This window comes from Acomys russatus, chromosome 2, assembly GCF_903995435.1.
Source record: "Acomys russatus chromosome 2, mAcoRus1.1, whole genome shotgun sequence".
Lineage (NCBI taxonomy): Eukaryota > Metazoa > Chordata > Mammalia > Rodentia > Muridae > Acomys > Acomys russatus.
Genome location: NC_067138.1, coordinates 96945374 through 96953993, shown reverse-complemented (window position 1 = coordinate 96953993; position 8620 = coordinate 96945374).

Sequence of the window (8620 nt, the reverse complement as noted above, 5' to 3'; positions counted from 1 at the left end):
ATCAAGAATTCTACATGCTTTCCCATTACTGTATTCCCCTAGAGTCGTGTGAAGGAGCTGAAGACAAATTGAAAACCTAAAACTGGGGCTCTCTCTCCAAAGTAAAGCTTAGAGGGAGTGTCTGAATGCTTGCCCTGGCGGTCACTTGGCAGTTTGATTGCAGTGTTCTGTGTAGCAGGGTCCTGGATGAGAAGACGCAGAGTCTATAGCCGTAGAGAACAGATAGATAGCCTAGGACCAGTAAGTCAACTATGCCTATCCTTTATTTCCTTAGCAATAGAAAATGCTTTCTTCTCTAATGGGGCCCAGGAAGAGGATGTCTGGGAAGCCAATTGTAGGTGAGTAATTTTTTTTCCTTCTCATTCTCTAGGTCTCTGATTGCAGTGATCTTTCCTCTTGCACGGGTCTGGATAAATACTGGCTCTTACTGCATGTGCGCAGACAAGTTGCTGATGGAGAAGAGCACTTTTTAAAAGGATTGGTAAGCTTAAAAGACACTCGTTAGACTGCACCTGGATCCTGCCATGACATCACAGGCGAGCCATCAGCCGCGCTCTGGAAAGCATGGCAGCCTTTTTTCACCTCTTTCTTAACAATGAGACATAGATTGGGCCTGCTCTCTATTCAAGCATCCTTATGAGTAAATGTCTATTTTTACGATAGAGCTGCTCGTTAAAAATAGCTCCAATCAGTGTGACTCTTTTCCCCCATATGTTAAAAAGTTATACACGAGTTAAAATATCTCAGATTGCTTAAATTCCTTCAAATGCAAAGCACATTCCTTTTTCATTTTGAGGGGGCTGAACTGGGTAGAGGGGAGGATTAAATACAAGATATGTACTGTGTGGGGGAGGGGGAACCTCCTTAACTCTGCTTGTTATTTGATTTGAGACTCAGTAGTAGCAAAGCTTCTAAACTAAATTTGAAATTTCTGACGGTTAAAAAAATGCATTAATATTTGGTGGGCACAGTGTTCTTCCTGGAGTGATTGTTTATTTTTGTTGCTGAGAGCAATTAGCTAGAATAGTCACAGTTGCAGCTGTTAGATACTATAAGCTCCAGTGGCGAGCACAATGGCCTTGTGCACATTTAGAGTCTGTATTTGGATTGGTTTTAATGGGCGATTCTTCTGGAGTCGACTGCGTTAACAAATTTGATTGGGTGATCCTGAGCCAAATTGAGTGTGCAATGGGATCGTGAAGCATGCTGTGCTGATCAGAGTCACGTCAACACCTTGCTGGCGTGTAGAAACCAAGATGGCTGCCCTGGGTCTCTGCCCTTTCTGTCTGCATCCTTCCCATGCAAGCCTGAATGTGACTCATCAAAATGTTACTCTGATTTTTTTAAGGGAGTGTTTCCTTTTATGTGTACTTCTTGACTTGTTGGGCTTTTGCATGATGTAGCCTGCTTGTGCAACTGCGAGAAAGATTTTCATACAGTGTGGTGCCCACTAATTTGTCTTTTTCTCAAGTAGCTCACTGGAGGATCTTGATCTCTAGTTTAATCCCTGACACCTTAGAAACGGCAGCTCAGATGAAGGGACTGTACACTAGTTTGATAGCGTCTGCGCGTTTGCCTTTCAGCAGCATTTGGAGGGAGGAGTATCCACCTGCCTCATAGCCATCATGCTTTAGGATTTACACACTATTCTCTTTTTAAAATATATTTTGTTAATTTATTCATATTACATCTCAATTGTTATCCCATCCCTTGTATCCTACCATTCCTCTCTCCCTCCCATTTTCCCCGTACTCCCCTCCCCTATGACAATGATGGAGGGGGACTTCCTCCCCCTTTATATGCTTATAGGGTGTCAAGTCTCTTCTTGGTAGCCTGCTATCCTTCCTCTGAGTGCCACCAGGTCTCCCCATCCAGGGGACGTGGTCAAATATGAGGCACCAGGGTTCATGTGAAAGTCAGACCCCACTCTCCACTCAACTGTGAAGAATGTCCTGTCCATTGGGTAGACCTGGGTAGGGGTTCGAGGTTTATTGCATGTATTGTCCTTGGCTGGTGCCATAATTTGAACAGGACCCCTGGGCCCAGATCTGCCCGTCATAATGATCTACTTGTAGGTTTATAGGACCCTCTGGCACACTAGTCTCTTAATGTACATTTTCTCCCCTGGGTCTCAAGGACACCTGTGAAGCAGGGAATTCTGCATAGCCCTCTCTTTACAGAAGAGTAGACGAGTTTAGAGTTGATGAATGGCCAGGCATCTGCATATTTTCTGTGCTTACAGCCGTTGGTCTTCATATACTGTGTATCTTACTGCTAACTATAGTATCTTGGTAGACTCAACTCTATATTGTAGGCTGGGAGAAACTGCTGGCAGGTACAAAGCTAGTTTACAGTGTGTTGGTAGAGGAGACTCAGGGTAGATTAGATTGCCTTTTGGTGGGGGTAGTATTTGGGGTGAAGCGTTGAAAGGGTTTGGGGATTGTATTCCAAGTGAGAATTTTCAGTGAATATTGAAATCTTGTTTCCTACTAGCTACCCTAAATCAATTCAAAGTCGTCAGATGTTAATGAGCTCTTCTAGACACTTAAATGTAGGTATTTTTAAAACAGCCTTTTAAATGGCAATTGATTGACCAGGTGACCGTCTTTGTAGTCAGCCAGGTGGGATCCGTTCTTGCGATATCAACCCAGAGGTTGATATTGGGGATGTCCCCTGTAGCTCTCCACTTTGTTTTCTGAGGCAGGATGTCTCACTGATCTGAGAGCTTGCCTACCCAGCTTGTGTGTGGGTGCTTGTATGGCACTCACTTTTCCCACCAAGCTCTCTCCCCAGTCCCTCTTGATGGATTTCTTGTTTCTTCGGGCTTTAAAATTTTCTTGGAAACCAAGAAATACACTTAAGCATCAAAAACAGTACATTTGAAGAATGTATATTAGAGAGTTGTTTTAAATACCAAGATTTGGCAATAGTGCAATATTGGTGATACCATTTTAAGTAAATTAGTCAAGAGCCCAGAAGAAATGTGGGTAGGCAAAGTGATAATGACGAGGGAACCATGAAAGGCACCAGGGCCAGATGTGTGGGCCAGAGAGCACTAGTACATCTTTTTTTTGCTCCTCTTCCTATAGGACGAAGTAGTAACTTGATGATCACAGTATTGAAACTGCAGAAGCAAAGCCATAGATCACTACCATGTGTGCCCCTGAACACAGCACAGAACTTACCTGAGTAGCATCTAAGGCAAAACAAAGCACCACAACATCACAGTGATTCCCTGCTTAGGTCCGTGTGGTACTGACCTTGGGAAATTACTGCCTGGGATTGAGACTTTAGGCTCAGCTCTTCACTCTGATGCTCTGGCTCATGACAGAGCCACACTGGGCTAGTGTCTGGAACGAGCTGGGAAGGGTGGACGGGAGAACTCAAGTGTTCCTACTTTCTGGTGTGTCCCTCAGGTTCCAGAGACTCCTGGTGCCACCTCCTACCCCAGCTGCCACTGAGAAGGCTTACATGTAACAGCATATTGTAGATAAGGCATTGTGCTATTTCTTACCTGTTACGTATTAAAAATTTCCAAGATTTCCTCCAGACAAACATACAACGCCACCAACTGGGTAAGCAAATATTCAGTACACAAACTGGCCAAGGTCGTTGTCTCTTCCAACCTTAGTACAGAAGCGTGCTTGTTCGTATTTTGGCATTCTAGATGGGAAAGTTTCGTGGTGTCTTATCTTTCTGCATAGCTGCCTGTTTCTTCCTCTGCTGTGTGTCTGTCAGTCTGTCTGTCGGTCAGTCTGTCAAAGGGACTTGTGTGTCTTGATTATCCAGAAGGTTATTGTTTGTCTGTTTGTAAAAGAAAGGTGAGGTCTGCAAAACTGACATTTACTCAAAATTCAGACTTATCCTGAGCTTTACTTTCTCTATCATAAGATCTGACAAGATCTCTGTAGAGTGGTCCAGTTTCTGTTGATAAAGCAAAGTATTGTCAACAGAAGTTATAAAGAAAAGAGGTATATGTTAGCTCATAGTTCTTTCCCAAGATAAAGGGGCCACATCTGCCATTTGCCTTGTTTCTAACAGAGTCCCAAAGCAATGCAGGGCATCACGTGATGGATAGCATGCATGTATGTGTAATCTCCATCCCTCTTAGAAAAGCATCAGATCAAGCATTCCAACTGATTCCATCCAACCCCAGTTAAAGTTTAAGGCGTCTAGACTTGGATGATCTTGGTATCCCCTGAACCCCACATTCAGATGGTTTCCACCTTTCTACTACCTTACAATGAGGATTATATTCCAACAGTATTGTCTAGATGATAGCACTGTATTCAATATTCCAGCTTCGTTGGCTTGCCTTGGGGGTGGGTAAAGATCGAAAGCAATTGCAAATTACAAAACAGCAGTTCTAGGAAATGTGTAGAAAGGGAGTCCATATGTTCCAGGAGAAACTGAGTTAGCATGCCTACTGGATGTCACACACATCTGTCTATATTCTTGAGTAGTTTCTTTTTCATTTCCCACCTAAAATTGGGGATCTGAAGAGTTAATTGTACTGTATTTTCTGTTGGACATCATATAAACCTTTCTATGACTGTTGTGTGTGGGGTGGAGATCTTGTGTCCCTGTGCGAGGCAATAGTAAGAAAAGCACTGAGATGGAATGTTGAGCTGCTGTCTTTGACACTGTCTCTTGGGGGTCCCAAATGAACAGTGTAGTCATAAACAGGACGCCTCCTCAGCTCTTTTCCTTTTAGTGGGAATGTTGTGGTTGTGGCCGTAGGAATCCAGCTGCTTTGCAATTGCTCAAGCTAGAGTGGTGGACTGTCCTCTGCTTAGAATGTATAGCCTAGATTGCACCTTGTCTTGACCAAATCCGACCCCAGGAGGGAAGAACAGGACAGGGGCTGCCCTTTAGAGTTCTGATGCACACTGGGGCAGGGATCGCTAACCACTCTCAGGAGCCATGACAGTTTTCCTGTGTTGAATTTTGACCCAGAAGCAAGTCACTATGCAGGGCTAATTTTAATTATTCTAAAACACATGTACTGTATCTACTTACATGTAGGAAAACCTTGAGTTTAGAACAGCAAAGCAATTGCTGGTGGATTACAAATACTGTAACATCATTAAACAAAGTGGAAAGGGGGATTGTTCCCAGGTAGGCACAATCACTGGTGAGTGTTCTATTTGTCACTAATTATAAACAGGGAACTAAATTTGAAACTAAAACCTAAGTCTTGTGTATGCACTTTGGAGGTCAGGAAGCTTGTTTTTGTTTCTGTTGGCTTGAGAAGCTGTTGTCTGACAGCTTTCTGTGTGTAGACTGTCCTTAATCACTTGCAGTCCTGGCTCTTCTGCTGGTGGACCTGCATGGTATTTGCTAAGAGCGCACACATCTATGGTCTGGTTGGTATACGCTCTGTCACTCGGCAGGTAAGGAGCTCAGGTAGAGCAGAAGCGGCCAACCAGGAGGATGCTGACCCGTCTGTTGGCGTGAGATTGCAACTGCATACCTCCAGGGAAGATACCTAGGAATACTCAAATACCTGTGCACGAGTACGGGGCTTTTGTTTTTTGTTTTCTTTTTTCCTAAAACGAGCTACACTAAATACATTCTGATTACTTACCACCACTGCAGCAGGGGCCTCAACACCGTGTGAACTTAGTTCCCAAACCCAGTTGCTAATAAAATATAATAGTACACAGAATAAAGGCACTGGTTCCTGTTCCTTAAGCCCTGTTGCTCTAAATACTACCTCTAGATCAGCAGCATCCATGCCACACAAGAACTTACTGAAAACTAAACACTTTGGCAGCCCACAACTGTGTATAGCAGTCTGCATTACCCCAGAGTTTTCAGGTGCTCTGTGTGCTCACAAAACTTTGAGAAATACTAAAAGACAGTGTGGTGGTTCCCAAGCTTGAGTGTACGTGAGGCTGACCTAGAACTTGCTAGAACGAAGATCCCTGGACCCAGAGATTGGCTTTGAGGCTTGGGTGGCATACACATGCTGGGAGGTGTTCTTCCTCTGGGTAGTTTGTAGCATTGCTGGGGCTGTACCCAGAGCCCCAGGGTAGTCCAGCTGTTGTTTGGGTGGCTGAGTTCAGTGAGATTAAGATCTCCATGCCAGACCCAGGTCTTTTGAAGGGCTAAGGGTGGAGCTTTGGAAGCATGCAAAGACTAGGGTGATGCAAAGTGTCTATATCAATAGGAGGAGTGCTAATCTATAGGAAGATTAAGTAGGACAGTACAATTGTGTCTGAACAGTTTCCAGCAAGCTGTTTAATGGGTTGACCAGAGTCTTTGCCCTCTTTACTTATCAAAAAGAAAAAAAAATTGCACACCTCAGCTTTTCTTTAAGATTCCACTTCCTTCCAAGAAGCAGCTCAGATAACTTTCACCCCTCCCCTGCCAAGCACTGAACAGCAAACATAGACTGGAACTCAGACACAAACGTCCTGCTTTCCCCTTTTTAAGGTGATTTAGAGCAGTTCTTGGCAGCTGGCTTGGCTGACCACTGCTTGCCTTTAGGCGGTTTTTGTGTGTCCATCCATTGAGAGTGTAGCTGCCTGTGAGGCTCTTGAACAGTCTGCTGACCAACGTGGTTAGGAAGTACAGGCTCAGAGACCCCAACTCCTGTTTCCTTGCAAAGTTGTAGGGTCTGGATTCTGGATTGGTGGATTGGTGTTTAATGAGGATTGATATGTGTTCATGCCAATATGAAAACTCTGTGGTTTGAAATATATTTTTGTTTGTATTGCAAAATTTTGAGCAACAGAAGAACTAGAAAATTCACTGTAGTTCCCCCCCCCCAAGACTTTTTCCTGATAACACTGAAACCATTATTTCTCTTTTGTGTTGGCATCACATACATGATCTGTTTAATGGGGAAAAGTCTCCTCACTACTTAGAGTGGGCACAGTGTTAACAACCTTTGCGCTTTGGAGAAGCTTGGGTACATGAGATCACTTCATTTTACTTTTCAGCTAAGAGCTTAAGACAAAGCACCTCATTCATAGGTAAACAGAGGATTTGCTAGGAGATGACAGTTTTTATTTTGTTTTTATTCTTATTAAGTTTATTTTGTTTCACTTTATATAAGCATGATTTTTAGGACAATAGTCAAGTTAAAGTTGTAAGGATATTTTCTGAAAAACATGTCCTAGGAGTTCCTAGATTTTTTTGTTCATTTCAGGGTTGTGTGTGTGTGTGTGTGTGTGTGTGTGTGCGCGCGCGCACAGGTGTACATACACATACTATAGGATAAGATTTGTCAAATCTAGATAACTCTGGAGGTGTTATTGTAAAGGACCTATAGGCTGAAAGAAAGCTAATTCTTCACTGAAGATCCTTGTTTTAAAAAATGTACTAATTCTTTGCGAATTTCATAATTTTATTTTGATCATATTTACCCCCCATCTCCCAGATCCACTCCCACTTCCATGTCCACACAACTTTGTGTCTTCCTTTTTTTAGAAGCTCGGTTGAGTCCACTCTGTGTTGCCCATATGGTCTTGGCCATGTGGCCATCCACTAGAGCACAGTCACGGTACCAAGGACTTCTTTTATGCCTGTGTGAAGCACCTCACACCTCGCAGTTCTAGAAAACAAGGTGTGGCGTTCCACTCTATAGCTTCGGAAACAAGAAGGTCACCTCCCAATACTTATTTGCAGAGCTGTGTTTGAAATTTGGAGTTTAAACATAGGCTGCCCAAACCATTTTCAACATGAAAATGTCAAGGCTTGACACAGTGAGGTATAGAGGGGTGTGTGTGTGTGTGTGTGTGTGTGTGTGTGTGTGTGTGTGTGTGTGTGTGTGTTTTGCTGGCACTTGGGAGAGTAAGGGACTGGTGAGTGGAAGCAAACCTGAGCGAGGGAACCTCTCAGCGAAGGGAGGGAATGAAAGAATGAGAATCATGCATGCCAGATGGAATGGATGGTTGTGAATAGCGGACTTGTGGGTGAGATGGAGGTGAGCAGGCCTGAGCGTAGGCTGAAGGGTTTGCTCCATGTACAAAGCTGGTGAGTGGCAGGGCACGGGGTGGTTGCACTTGGTTCTCTTGGCTCTTGTTCCCTTGTAGCATAGTGTGCTTTTTCATGCCTGACCAGGCAGTTGGTTAAAATTTGTGTTTGAAGGAAGCTGGAGAGGAGGTGAGTTAGCCTCTCTGAGGATTCTAACATTTCACAAAAAGGGTGAGCATGTATCATCCTACTCGTCCTTTCAGAACGGACAACAGGAAGCTCTATGGCGGCTGAGGACCGCCTACGAATAGTTGGTCTCTAATGATACTCAAAACCTGTATCTTCGAAGCTTAACTGTTAGATGAGTAAATATTTATTAAAGCCTTGCCTGCTCTCAAGTTAAATATTCTTGTTAGGAGATGGACGGATAGGTTGTACTCATTACAGAAAGACCTGTTGGCTTATGTTGCAGCTTCGTGTTGGTGTCATTGAGTTTTGGTTGTGTGGAGCAGGAGGTTTCATTTACTACTGAGGGGCTTTTGGCCTTTTTCTTCTGGAGACGTTTGGAATCTAAAGGGTGAATCAGGTGTGAATTCCACGGCCTGGTTGCTGCATGCTCTTTTCTCTCTGGTGGGTGACATTGCTTTTGTGGTGACCTGTTGTTCTTGTCTGGTTATGTAGCCGACTGTTCATCCTG